This window comes from Astyanax mexicanus, chromosome 18, assembly GCF_023375975.1.
Source record: "Astyanax mexicanus isolate ESR-SI-001 chromosome 18, AstMex3_surface, whole genome shotgun sequence".
NCBI classification, from domain to species: domain Eukaryota; kingdom Metazoa; phylum Chordata; class Actinopteri; order Characiformes; family Acestrorhamphidae; genus Astyanax; species Astyanax mexicanus.
The window spans coordinates 29,619,267-29,634,447 of NC_064425.1; the positions used below are offsets into that span (position 1 = coordinate 29,619,267).

The window sequence follows — 15,181 nt, forward strand, 5'->3', positions numbered from 1 at the left end:
CAGGTAGAGCATGTTTAAAAGGCTTATAACTGGAGTTTAAAATAAAAAAAATAAAAAAATCTGCGGTACTGAAACATTTGATATAGTTCTGTGTTGAGGACATAAGTACATATTTCAGTATAAAACTGATCAAACATTTATAAAACTCTGATTTTGCTCAGTTGTTTCATATGAACCCGTTCATTCTGGACTAACTTTAAGTGCATATTCTCCTTTATAGAGATTCTATAGGTCTGGTGTTTTCTCGTGATGAAACGTCTTTCTGTAGAGCTGTGAGGTGAGTCGGCGATTTCCAACAGCGAAAAAATTGTGTAATTTGTTACCCTGTGTTGCAGGTCAAGTCATGTAGTGTGAAAGTCTCAATGAAGGACTCGCGAATACAGCACAACCAGTCGTGTACGGTGAACAGCATGACAACTGACGCCTTAAACATTTGTGTAGTGTGAACCTGGCATCTTTTCAGAGTCTTTTTAAAGTATTCTAGTGTATGGTTAGCATTATACAACTTTACATACTATTGTCCTATGACTTTTGGCTTGTCAAATGAATTGCTTTACTTTTTTTTATGTCTTGGGTCCAAAAAAAATGAATGTACCCAGCCTGCAGCTTGTTGGAAAAGGAGTGTTCATATCCCCAGGGTTCTGTGTGCTCCTTACCCAGGCCTGGGTCAGGTGTGTGTGAGGGAACATTTTCTGATTGAGATGTTCCTTCTGAGATCTAATTAAGTGGACCTCAAGTCACACCTTTCTTAATTGAGGTCACACTTAGTTATGTCTCATGTGTGAGACTTAAAATTACCTGGATCACGTTTAATTAAAATGTAATTTATTAAGATAACCTTTAATAACGGGATTATCAACACAATTTAGACTCCCAAAACTTTTGTGTGCTGAGCTGCCACTAGATGGAGACACTGGAGCACAGCTATAGTTTTACAGGGGATAGGTTTAAAGGTTTTAGGCACTTAAGCACATATTAAACTTATATATTTTAGCAATTAGATAGTTATTGTTTTACTGCAAAAAGTCAAAATTAGACGGCTGGTAACGCAGGTATTTAGGGATATCTTTACTTAAGGATACATTTAAAATTTCTTTAAAAAATAAAGTCATTTTTTCTTTATTTAGTTGAGTAGTTCTTGCCTTAATATGGATTAGAACATTACTCACATAGGCTTATTCAATGTATACCAACACTACCACTTTACAACTGATGCTCTCAAACACATTAAGAGGAAAGAAATTCAAGTAAATAACTCTTTAGAAGTTCAGCACAGCTGTTAACTGAAATCCTGAATTCCAGGTGACTCTACCTCATAGCTGACTGAGAAAAGCCAGCCAAGATGTGTAAAGCTTTCATCTAAGTAAGAGGAGCTGCTCTGAAATATTTTTCTAGTTTTGTCTACTAAATAATTAATTGTTTTATACTTTGGATGACTTTAGTATTAATCTACAATGCAGAGCAAATTAAATAAGAAAAAAAACAGTGAATTTAAGGTGTTTCCAAACTTTTGACTGGTTTTGTATATACAGCTCTGGAAAAAAATAAAAGACCACTTCAGTTTCTGAATCAGTTTCTCTGATTTAGCTATTTATAGGTTTATGTTTGAGTAAAATGAAATTTTTTGTTTTATTCTATAAACTACAGACAATATTTCTCTCAAATTCCAAATAAATATATTGTCATTTAGAGCTTTTATTTGCAGAATAAACCTCGTTTTTAATCACAGTTTTCATGCATCTTGGCATGTTCTCCTCCACCAGTCTTACACACTGCTTTTGGATAACTTTATGCCTTTACTTCTGGTGCACAAATTCAAGCAGTTCAGTTTGGTTTGATGGCTTGTGATCATCCATCTTCCTCTTGATTATATTCCACAGATTTTCAATTTGGTAAAATCAAAGAAACTCATAATTTTTCCCAGAGCTGTATATTATTATATTAAGATTACTAACAGAATAAAGATTACTAACTGAATAAAAAAAAACACTTTAGCAAAATGTCTTAAAAGAAGATACCCATTGTATAAATTAGTACGCTGGTTATTTTGAAGGTAAAAATAAAAATAATTATATATAGTCAGAATAAAAAATAGTGTATTTATACATAAAGAAATTCAGAAATAAAATAGTGTGTGTTTTTTGTGTCTCAACGTTTCATCTGTTGATCTGTGGACTCAGAAGACCGAATAACTGCAATGCTGTTTCTTCTCTGGGGCAGACAGTGTGGAATTTTGTCTTGTTCTTGTGAACACATTATTTACCACCATCAACTACAACATACAAGTTTCAACATACATTATCCTTTTTTTCAGCTCCACTGTGCATATAGTCCTGTATCCGTTTCTCTGCATCCTTTATTATCCTCCTTTCACCCTGTTCAGTCCTGTTCAACGGTCAGAACCCACAGGATCACCACAAGGCACATCTTATTTGGGTGGTGGGTCATAATTCTCAGCACTGCAATGACACTGGGATGGTGGTGGTGTATGAGGTGTTAGTGTGTGTTGTGCTGGTGTTATGATTGTATCAGATACAGCAGTGCTGCTGGAGATTTTAAACACATCAGTGTCACTGCTGGACTGAGAATAGACCACCAACTAGAAATATTCAGCCAACAGCATCTTGTGGGCTGTGTCCTGTGGATCAGCGATCCTCAACTGGTGGGTCAGGACTCAAAAGTGGGTCACGGACACATTCTGGGCGGGTTACAGGCAGCTCGTTTTTAATAAATACATAAAAAAATATCAAATAAAAAATAATTAATGCTCATCTGATTTTGTACTCATTTATATTGGGGAAAAAAGAGACAGAGAGAGTTTTTTTTTACTAATGTACTCTGAATGCAGAGAAGTGAAATATAATTCTGTGGCCTTATTTATTTTGTGCAGTTTTGATATTTAATTTTATTTTAGTAACGTTTAGACAATGTCATGTTCCTTTTTAGTTCCATAGAAAATGCTCTTGAATTCACTTTGAATGCATATGCATGTGTAAGGCTATTTTAAAAAAAATGTTTGATTTGTATTATAAAAATGTGGGTCACGACATAATGACCATGAGAAAATGTGGGTCCCGGACTAAGACCGGTTGAGAACACTGGCTGTGGATGGTGTCCTGTGGGCAGTGCCCTGTGGGTGTAGTCCTGTGGGTAGTGTCCTGTGGGCAGTGCCGTGTGGGTGTAGTCCTGTGGGTAGTGTCCTGTGGGCAGTGTTCTGTGACTACTGATAAAGAACTAGAGGATGACCAACCCAAACTGTGCAGCAACCAGCACTGGTTCTAGACTGCTTTCCTTGGGGGGGCAGTAGAACATATTAGGTTGGCATGAGCCAGAGCTTTAAAAATTCATGTATGAATTAAAGAAAAAAATGTTGCATGTGTCTTCATCAGAAAACGACGCATTATAGTGTCTATTTATTGAATGAAACATTCATAAAATACATGCAAAGGGGTAACAAGGTAAGTCCATGTTAGGAGAGATTAGCTGCTACTAACCAAGTTAGTAGCTTGCTTAACAGCTAGCTGCTAACACTACAAGCTTAACAAAAGGGTTACAAGCCAGTAACTCTGAGCAAAAAAAAAAAAAAAAAAAACCTGCAAACGTTACCTTGTAGAAGTCAGTTTAAACTGAAAGAAATGTTTAATTCACACTTATACTGTATATCCCTGCCTCTCATGTTCACACTGAAAGAAACCTGTCATACTGAATCAGAAAGTCTGAATAAACTTCTCTAAACAGTCTGACACTTTTATATGATTTAAAGAGCCAATGAAAAATAAGAAAGGAAATATCTTTACACTGCACAGCAAAATGCATTTTTGTGATTGGTTCAGAGATAAAAAAAACAAAAAAAAACAGAGATCATTTAAAAAATAGTGCTTGCTGGCATTGAGCTTGAGGTGGGCAAAGACAAAATTTAGGACCTTTAGAACCAGCCCTGGCGGCAACAGATTCAGAGTTTCTGCTTCTGACTTTACTTTATCTACTAGGTGTTTCAGCTGTAGGTAGGAGTGTCTAATAGAGTGAAGGACAGTAAGTAATGATTAAACACAGTGTTTAAAAACTCCAGCAGCACTGCTGCATCTTATCCACTTATACAGCACCACCATGCTAATCAGTGCTAATCACTGCAATGCTGAGAATGAATGACCCCCAACTAAATAAAACCACCTCTGTGATGGTCCTGTGGGGCCCTGACCATTGAACAGTTTATATTTAGATCTGTTTCTGTGTGCTATAAATTAAAATAAACTACTGTAGGTAAGATCCAAGTCTGATCTGTTTTCTGGGTTCAGACATAAACAACAGTAAAGCAGATGTGTCCTGCAAAAGAGTGAAGGATTCAGTTCGTCTCGTTCTTCATATAAATATCAGGCATTGTTTCTGTGCTCTGTCTCCTGAGCCCAAGCCTTTTTAATGCCACAAAGTCAATGCTTCTGAAAGTTACATAATACTGCGGATCCAAGTCTCACCTCCCATCCTCCTCAACCTGAAATGTTCTATCAGCCACCAGTGCACCCCTGTAGCTTCACCCTGCTGCTAATCATTACTCAGAGGGGAAGTTCAGAGTTGACAGAGCAGCTGGGTGCTGATATTAAGCCCTGGATGTGGTGATAGGGGTCCTCTTTATCGCAACAAAAGCTGAAATGTCAGAGGATGTGCAGAGGAAAGAGGGTGTGATACCCCTGCAATGTGTTATTTCATGCAACGTGACATTAACTGACAGAAGATGATTCACCTTCATTCAGCAGAGTGAGGATTTTAGAGAAGCCTGTCTAATTTTAACCTCAAACATTAGTTCAGTTTATTTAGATTAGTTTGCATCCAAAACTATACATTATGCTGAATTTGTATGGTATGTATAAATTGTATAACAGAAAAAGGATGGGCTGCCAAAAAAAGATACAGTTGCAAGAAAAAGTATGTGAACCCTTTGGGATTACTTGGATTTCTGCATAAAGTGTTCTTTAAATGTGTTTGATCTTCATCTAAGTCACAACAATAGGCAAACACAGTCTAAAACCAAACAAAAAATTATATGTTTGCATGGTCTCCATGGTGGAGAAAGTATGTGTACCTTTGGATTTAATAACTGGTTGACCCACCTTTGGCAGCAATTACCTCAACCAAACATTTCCTGTAGTTGCAGATCAGACCTGCACAAGAGTCAGGAGGAATTTTGGACATCATTCCTCTTCACAAAACTGTTTCAGTTCAGCTATATTCTCGGTATATCTGGTGTGAATCGCTCTCTTGAGGTCATGATGCCACAGCATCTCAATTGGGTTGAGGTCAGGACTCTAGAAGGCGTATTTTCTACTGTTGAAGCCATTCGGTTGTTGATTTACTTTTATGTTTTGGGTCGTTGTCCTGTTGCATCATCCATCCTCTGTTGAGCTTCAGTTGGCAGACATGGTCTAAAGTTGTCCTGCAAAGTGTCTTGGTAAACTTGGGAAAGCAGCCCCAAACCATGATGCCCCTTCACCATGTTTCGCAGTTGGGATGAGGTTTTGATGATGGTGTGCTGTGTCTTTTTTTCTCCACAAATAGCGTTATTTGTTCCTTCCAAACAACTCAATCTTGGTTTCATCTGTTCACAGTATATTTAGCCAGTACTGCTGTGGAACATCCAGGTGCTCTTTTGCAAACTTCAAACGTGCAGCAATGTTTTTTTGGACAGCAGTGGATTCTTTGTGGTGTCCTCCCATGAACTTTGATGTTTTCCTTATTGTAGATTTGTCAACAAAAATGTTAGCATGTGTCAGAGATTTCTGTAAGTCTTCACCTGACACTCTAGGATTCTTCCTCACCACATTGATCATTCTGCGCTGTGCTCTTACAGTCTGTCTTACTGTGGACACATGAACATCAAGGCTTTTAGAGATACTTTTGTAACCCTTTCCAGCTTTTTGTGCAAGACACTAATCACATCAAGCAATGCTTCTTAAGAACAGCAAACTCAAAACTGGTGTGTGTTTTTATAGGGCAGGGCAGCTTTAACCAACACATGCAATCTCATCACATTCTGACTCCAATTAGCTCTTAGAAAAGTCTTTAGCCTAGGGGTTCACATACTCCCCCCCTCCTTCACTGTGAATGTGAACATGTTGTGTTCAATAAAACCATGCAAACATATAATTATTTGGTGTCCTTGGTGATTGCTAAGGTGTTGCTAAGAGGTTACTAAAGTGTTGCTATGGTATCTGTGTTGGTTGCGATGAAGTTTCTAAGTGGTTGCAAAAGTGTTGCTAGGTGGTTGCTAAGGTGTTGCTAAGCATTAGCCAGGTAGTTGCTAAGAGGTTTCTAGATGGTTGCTATGGTATTGCTAATCTGTTACTAAGTGGTTGCTAATGTGTTGCTAGGGGGATGCTAAAGTGGTGCAATGGTGTCTGTGGTGCTTGCCATGTTGATGATAGTAGCGTATATGCATAAATTGGGTTATAAAGTGTGTGTGCAACATGCAAACTAATGGCGTGGCTATGGACTCTAGGTTGCTCTGGCTGTGCGGGGCGTCCAATCTTTTGACCAGTAGTTGCTTTATCCAGCAGCTCCTCCATACACTCACTGTACTGGAGTGCTGGCTGGGGGGCCGGGGTACCCAAACTTTTGACCAGTAGCTGCTTTATCCAGCAGCTCCTCCATACACACACAGTACTGGAGAGCAGGGGACAAAAATGGTTCTGTGCGCAGAGCTGCTGGTGTGCGAGATTAAAAAAAATGTGTACGACAATTGTACGTAAACCGTACATCGTATCGTTTCGTACAACATATTTTCGTAAAGAACGTGATAGATTCCATAGGCCAAAAAACATGAAGTTTATTGCTTTGTAATGTACAATCATACATATGTAGCTTTTCAAAATAATGTTCTAGTTTCTCAAAACAATGAATTTGTATTAGTGGTGTCAATCGATTAAAAAATGTAATCCGATTAATCACAACAAAATTATGTGATTAACTGAGATTTACCGCATTTGTTTTTTTCTTGAGACGCACATTTTTATAGTGGATATTTAAATATAAATAAAAGAATGAATGTAAGAAATGTAAAATGCAATTACTGTATATTTATGGTGTCACTTAAAATAATAGTATACACTTGTATGTTGAATCGGATATAAAATCAGAGTAGAGTGCTGGAATAAAGCATGCATGATAAATTGGATTGTAAATGTCTCAGCTTGGTTGTGACAGCGCGCGCGCGTGTGTGTCTGTGCGAGTGAGCGAGAGAGAGAAATATGCTGCGTCCAGAAACCCCAAAAGTGTCTCCTTTTTCCTACCGATCCTCCTCCTCTCCTCCGTGACCCGGAAACTGATTTCGTGAGGCCATCTTGCCGCCTGTCCGAATACCGTAGGAGACGAAAGAAGCCGCTTAAAATCCACCTGTAGTAGGCTTCCAACGGAGGTTACATCAGTGTATCCTACTCCGGAAGACTTTTAAGGATTTTCCAATGACATCACTGCATCCATGCCCACAGAGCACGCGAAAATGGGGAAGGCAACGCCCAAATGTACGTCATAAACATATTAATTAACTAGGTTCCTTATCTAATTAAACAGCCAGTAAAGCAGTAATATAATTTATAATTTAGATAAACTGTATGCTCAATAAAACTATATTTATGATCCTATGTGTATCATGTTATACATATAAAAACATTATTTATAATATATATAATTTTAATTAATTCATTTATTTACTTATTTATTTTAACTTAGGGACTGATGAGGAAACTGAATCCCTCATAAGGCTGAGGTCAGACAGGGCTGCCAGAGTCACTGGTCAGAGATGCGGCCTAAAATGCGGCTGGGAGTAAACAGGATTTTATTGGAATATCTGAATTTTTAGCTGTGTGTGATAGTAATGTTCTGAAACGTGCTGAAAGTGAGCGTTGTGATTGGCTCAGTTCAACGGTAGTCAACATCCTATCTAAAAGGGATCAGCTGTCCCATTTCCCCAATTACAGCTCCTTCCCTCCATTCCTCCTCCTCTCCTCGATTCCTCCACCTTCTTCCGGGGTAGGAGAGGAGGAGTAGGAAAGGAGGAGTAGGAGAGGAGGAGTAGCAAAAGTTTCTGGACGCAGCCATAGAGAGAGAGAAATATACAGAGAGAAATAGAGAGAAAGAGGAATAGAAATCTCTGACCGGCTCTGAGCTGGAACTTCACAGCGCTCCGTTCAGCTGTTCAGCCGGAGGACAGATCAGTGCGTTGGGCGGGGGCGGGGCAGATTACGGCGGAAGTAGGGGTCAAACTTGGTGCCTTAATTAACTTGCGTTACTGATTCCAAATTAACAGCATGTGTTAACGCTTTAACTTTGACAGCGATAATTTGTATATAAAACTAATGTAATGTAAAATAATTACAGAGTATATAAAGAAATGACTTAGAATATCTACACAATGAGATAAGAGTATCTTAATATGATTGTAATACAGTTTTACAGTATAGCACTGTATCTCAGTGCTGGTTGATTTCAGGCTGTTCAGCTCCTCCTCCTCTCTTTATCTCTGATTCTGAGTGACTGAGAGAGTGAGAGAGAGAGAGTGAGTGAATGAGGTGAATGAACAGCAGAGAGCAGCACAGCGCAGCTCAGCCCGCAGATCCGCCCACTCCTGCTCTACTATCCTAGGTTACTCCAGTGAGACGCTGCCTGCCGGCTGTGGAGCTCCTCCAGCACAACACTGCTGACAGCACAAAGCGCGGAGAGCAAGGTGAACCCGGCCAGCGGCACAACAAACAGGCGGGGTAGTTTTACACACAGCCCGCCGGAGGGGTTTTATACTGTAGAAACAGCTTTAAAACAACAGAAAGCAGCAGCTCAGACACTGATACAGAGCGGGACGCGGTTCTCCACCTTCTCCTGGGCTGAGCAGCTGTGGGTCCTGCAGGTTTAGGCGTGGAAAGAAGAGAAGAGAAGAGAAGAGAAGAGAAGAGTAGTTCATTGAGCAGGACAGGCTGGGCTGAGACTGTTCTCCTGGACTGAGAGCTGAAGAAAACCAGTTAGAATAAGGTAAGAAAGGTTCACACACCTGATATTAACTTTCCACAAGCCTGAAAACACACTGGAGTTCAAACTGTGAAAGCTGTAAGAATGAAAACATGGGATATGTGCTTGTTTATGATGTTTGTCAAACGTTCCTAAAGCTGAATTTGGTTTATTATGTTGCATCTCTAAAGTAACTAAATGGTTTGTTTGTTAGTTAGTTTGGGTAATAAGACAAACTGGTAGTGTTCTATCACTACTGTGGAGGCTCTACTGAAATATATTTTGCTCTTGGTGGTGGTGTTTGGTAGTTGGCTGGTTCTAGTGGTGGGCAAACCTGATTAAAATACGTTATTGTGATATTGCTGAAACAAACATCAGTCCTGCTACAAAAAAAAAAAAAAACAGTATGGGCATGGTTAAGCTGGTCTACATGGTCAAACATGGTCAACCTAATATAATCCAAATTAGATAACCAGTGTAACCAAGTATGAGCTTACCAGCATACTGGCTTGCTCTTGGTGGTGGTGGTGGTGTTTGGTAGTTGGCTGCCTGGTACTAGTGCTGAGCAATACTGATTAAAATACAATATTGTGATATTTCTGAAGATACACTAGTATTAGTCCTGCTGAAAACCACGCCACAAACAGAGTCGCTTGAGGTATGCTAAAGCACATTCAAAGAAGCCAGCTTAATTTTGGAATAAGGTGTTGTGTACTGATGAAACTAAAATTGAGTCATTTAAAGGGTGATATGCATGCCGGAAAAAAACAGTTTAAGACAATCGCTTGCTACCCACAGTAGTATTTGGTGGTGGTTCCATCATGCTGTGGGACTGTGGGGCCAGTGCAGGTACTGTGAATGTTGTTACAGTTGAGAGTCACATGGATTCTAGTCAATATCAGGAGAGAGGGGCTTAATACGTCAACAAGGCTTCAACACCGACCCTAAACACTGCTTAAAATGTGCTAAAGCATTCAATGGCCATCTCAGTTCCTAGATCAGAAACCATCAAACCTGACTGGACTGTTTTGTAAAGAAGAATGATCCAAAATATCTTCAACCAGAAGCCAGACTATATAGAAAGCATTTAGAGACTGTTATTCTTTAAAATGAGGATCTACTAAATATTACTGTTCAAATGTATGCACCTGCCTAATTTTGTTTTAAGAATTATTGCACACTTAAATAATATATAATAGAAATAATATAAATCCTATAAACTTAATCTCATTTTTCCAATATTACTGTGTTTGCTTTATGATATATTTATCTGAAATTGCTGATGCGAACAGCCAATGATTTACAGTATAAAGGAAAATCATGAAAATGATTAGTGGTGTCCAAACTTTTTCATACCACTGTATAACCAAAAAACAGTACACCTGGTTACCAGGTATTCTAGTATTAGTCCTGCTAAAAAAAAAAGCAGCACGGCCAGCTCAAGCTAGAAAGGCTGGTGTATATTTAGCTTGAGTCTGATGGTTAAACTGGTTTATATGATCAACTTGATATCAACCAAGTTAGATAATCAGTTTTCATACATAAAGGGCACTGGTTTATAAGGTGCACTATGCAACAATGTTAAGGAAAAGGGACAATGTTTGGTGGCTAATGCCGCCCGGTTGGTGGCTAATGCCGCCTGACAGTGCTACACTGAGAAAAGCTGAGTGTTCCGGTAAACAGGTTTTAGGTAGCGGTTTGTCATGCATAGCTTGTTTTAACATGGTAAACAAACAGACTACAGGCAGATAATACTCACCTCTGAACAGCAAAAGAGCTAGCACTTAGCGCAGGTAGCGGCTAATGTTAATACTACTCCAGCCCCTGTGCTGGAGAACTAAACTGAAGCTCCTGTATAACGCTGTATTACAGCGGAGTGGCTTTACTGCTCCTTACAACCTGACTGATTCATACATAGGGAGCACCGGATTATAAAGTGCACTGGATTAAAAGGCACACTGGCGATTTTTGGGAAAATTTAACGATTTTAAGTGCGCCTTATAGCGCAAAAAATACGCTATATATAAGCTAGCACTACCAGACTCTAGAACCTATAATGACACAATGTAACAGAGGTATCTCATTGGCTGAGTGCCCCTGGAGTGCAAATGCTCGATTACAGATCACAGATTAAATGGCACAATTTACAGCAGCTATAAACTGGCATTCTGATTACACGTGTCACTCAAGGACAGATACAGTACAGGTCAGGGTTACTGGTGCTTATTCACTGTGCTCCATCTCCTCTTACATGAGTTAATCTATCTTGGAGTGTCTCATAGTGCAGGGCACATTACACACTCGGACCTGCTAGATTTCCATATGATTACAGCCATGATCAAAGCTGTCGCTCGTCAATGTTGATCGGATTGACACTTAAAGATAAGTAAAAAAAAAAAAAACACCGTTCTGACCTTGCTACATCTGTCTATCACCGTGGAAACAATGGAAAGATCTTAGCTATTATCTTCTTAGAACTTCCACTTAGTGGCTGTATGCTACACATAGCTTATATGTCCACAATTCAGGCTGTATCCCTCATTTTATCATGTATAATTTATCATCCTCCCTCTACTAGGCCTGTCTTTATTATTACATAACCACCTGATCACAAGTATTTGAGCTGATTGTGATGATTTAATCTGACTGCTGTCATTTTCCACAGACACGTGGCTTCACAGTCATATTATGTTGCAACAGGCAGAATGTAAACTGGGCGTGTCATGTTTAAGGGTAATAAAGTTAAAACAGGCCTAAAAGAAAACACGGAAGTCATTTACTGAGAATTTGTGTTGTTATAAAAACAGTAAAAGTTTTAAATTGGCAGCACTGCCATTGAATGACATTCGCTTGTCTGGTTAGAGCTATTTCTTACTATGTTCTCATGTGTTATCATTTCTGGTCAAAACTTTTAGAACACTCCCATTTTTCCCCTATTTTTTTGGCATTTAGGCTCTTTAGGTTTAGTCAATAACCAGAAATGGTTCAAAATCCAGTGTACAGAATTTTGCAGTTAACTGCCAGGGCCTTTAAGATAAACAAATTAACTAAAAACTGAACAGTACTATACTTAAAAAAAATCATACATTGTTTTAAAAAAGGGGTTATTTTTAGCAAACATCTAATTAGTAAACAGCTTACAGCTGGTAAGTAGCTGTAAGAGGACAAGGCCTGTATGGTGTTGGACTGAACTACTTTAAACAGGCTTAAATGGAGCATATATCGTATTTTGATGAAATATGGTATCATACACATGGTATCATACAAACTGACATGCCAAAAGTCACGGGATAGTAGTATGTAGACTGATCGTGATTGTGTTACTTCAGGAGCGGCTTGGGAACGGCCACACCTGTATACGTTGTGAGGTGTTATGTTGTGAGGTTGAACAGGGCAAGGCTATGTGAATTATTGGATATGGAGTAGTGCTGGGCAGTATGACCAAAAATGCATATCGCAGTATTTTTTAAGATTCTGACGGTTTCACAGTACATCACTGTATTTTATTTATTTATTTATATTTTTACTGTTAGTTCATATAGTATAAAACTCTAAGGCTTTAAATTAAGGCTCTGATTACTATTGGGTTTACTTTGTCCCACAAAATTACACAATATATAAAAAACTCAGACTTTATTAGCAGAAAAACAGCTGAAAAATTTAAACAATAGACCTTAAAAAGAGATACGCCAATAACTAACAGGGCTTCCTTTACTAAACTAAATATTTTAAATATAAACTATATAATTTGACTTAATATACTTAGTTTAAGTGTTAAAAATAGACATTTCTCAAAAGCTCTAGTGCACAAAACAGACTAGGTTAATATCGATTTACAATATGTAATTACTGAAGCTGTTAGAGTATTACAGCATTACAGTATTAAAATCAGCCACAGAACTCCTCTGATAAAGTTCTGTTCTCATGAGTCTCTGTATCTGCTTCATTGTCGGTGCTGTACTACACGGCGCTCCGCAGCACCTCTAGCAATATGGCGAGAAAAATGCATGCTGGTTCTAAATTCCCCTCCGGTATACCAGATGAACTGATATACCGCCCAGCACTAATATGGAGTGAGGCCGGATAGTGGGTGCCAGATGGATCATGGCACAGTCCATTTTTGAAGATATACAGAATTTTGACACTCCCCAATCCATGGTGTCACTTGTGTACAGGGAATGCATCATAGAGGGTATTACTACCCACAGTCCACAGTGTAGGTGGTAATGATTATAGCCCGTGGTGATTAGCTAGTTGGGGCTGGCGATATGGCCCTATAATAATATCATGATTTTTAGTGGTATTTTCGCGATAACGATACTCTTGGCGATATGACAAAACACTGATTAAAAAAACAAACACAAATTAAATGTTATTATTGCATACAATATGATATGGCACATCTTTAACTGAGATATTAAAACAAATATAAAAGAATATTATCACAGATTTATAGCAGATCTGTCTCTAGTTGATATGTAATGGGAAATGAGCTAAAATTAGCTAAAAACAGTAAAAATGTAGTACCCTGATGTGGTAATTAGGGTTGGGTGATGTGGCACGGTATTTCAGGGTATAATATTGTTTACAATATATAAACAAATTGACTATATTATCCATGTGAACAGAGAAACGAGTGCAAAAATCATGAGATATGATACTACTGTAGTTCCTTTCTCATAACTTGTGGCATGTTGGTGTATATTTGTCACATACACATGCTTGCATTTACAAAGATACATGAATGCCCAGGAAGATAAAAATAAAACATACTCTATACAAAAATATGCGCAGATATAAATAGAGGTTTAAGAATAAAGCTGTGTAGTTTCAGTGGTCTTGTGTACAGTGGTACATAGCTGTTTACAGTGCGGTGTAGACACTATTTCATCTAAAATATCAGGATCATAACAGGCCTGCCCTCCACCCCGTTCATCATTGGTCAGCTTGTGGTGAGATATTATTTTGGGAGCTCTGCAGTGACACTGGCATGGCCGTGGCATGGTGGGGAGTGTGATGCTGGTGTTTTTACACATGTCAGGGTTGCTGTTAGACTGAAAGTGGTTGGGTTGTCTGCCCAAAATAGCCAGACAAGAGAGTCAGTGTGGTCAGAGAGAGGCAGGTGCTGACAGGCATAAATTGTGCATGGAAAAAAAGGTGTCTACACCAGCAAGGTGGACATGTCTATATGATTAGTATTTTTTCTATATTTTGATGTCTGCAGGCTTTATCATACACTATACACTGTGTACAGTATATGGATATGACCTTAATCATTTTGCTTACTTCAGTATTCTCCGTTATTTTTTTTTCTTTATGAAGTTGAGTCGATTAATGTACACTGTGGTTTTATTTATGTCTTATTGCTTTAAAATATTTACAATTCCAATTCCTAAATATAGGAAAATCCACTACTCTTCAAAAGAGTGTAATTGCTTGTATGCTATAATATTTTCAGTGGCATAAAATAAAAAAAAAAATGACAATAATATTCAGGTGCATCTAAAAAAATATGTAATTGAACATTATTCAAAAGTTACTTTATTTCAGTAATTCAGTTCAAAATGTGAAACCTATATATTATATAAATGTATTACACACAGAGTGATCTGTTTTAAGCGTTTATTTTTCATCTTTTATTGTTGATTGTGGCTTACAGCTAGTGAAAACCTAAAAATCAGTGTCTCAGAAAATTTTAATTTTATATTACTTATTGGTACTTTTGGCAGTGTGGGCAGTGTGCCAAGTCCTGCTGCAAATTCAGCACTTCATGCTTTCCTCTGCTGACCACCTTTTTCAGAAATGATTTGAGATTTCATTTTCCAGCTGGACTTGGCACACTGCCAAAATATAATATTGAAATTTGCTAAGATATTGACTTTTGAGGTTTCTTTGGCTGAATATAAATTACTGTACTAAAAAGAGATGCACCAGAGTAAAAATATTTGTCTGAAACCGGGAAAAAAAAACATTTATGTAAAAGTTGCATGCTGATTGTGTAATACTGAACATGTTCTTCTCAGTTTTTATTCATTTTGCTACATTTCTTTACACAACTCCATAAATGAAATAGCCTAAACATATTTGTTGTTTTAAGGAAAAAGCTGTTACAAACCTACAGTAAAAAAATATTTATGATACTCCTAAATAAGTACATACCAGGAATTATGGATTTATTGTGTCACTAGCACAG

General features: G+C 38.1%; 1 protein-coding gene across 4 annotated transcripts in view; it reads left to right on the plus strand.

Moving 5' to 3' along the window:
- Nucleotides 1–8,449: 8,449 nt before the first annotated feature.
- Nucleotides 8,450–15,181, plus strand: part of gdpd5b (glycerophosphodiester phosphodiesterase domain containing 5b) — a 111,620-nt gene continuing 104,888 nt past the window's right edge. The window contains exon 1 of one of the 4 annotated variants that reach the window (XM_015604160.3): nt 8,450–9,012. The gene's annotated coding sequence lies outside the window, so the exon portion shown is untranslated. The remainder of the gene's footprint in view (nt 9,013–15,181) is intronic. The other 3 variants (XR_001518524.3, XM_007229235.4, XM_007229236.4) reach the window with 3 other exon arrangements.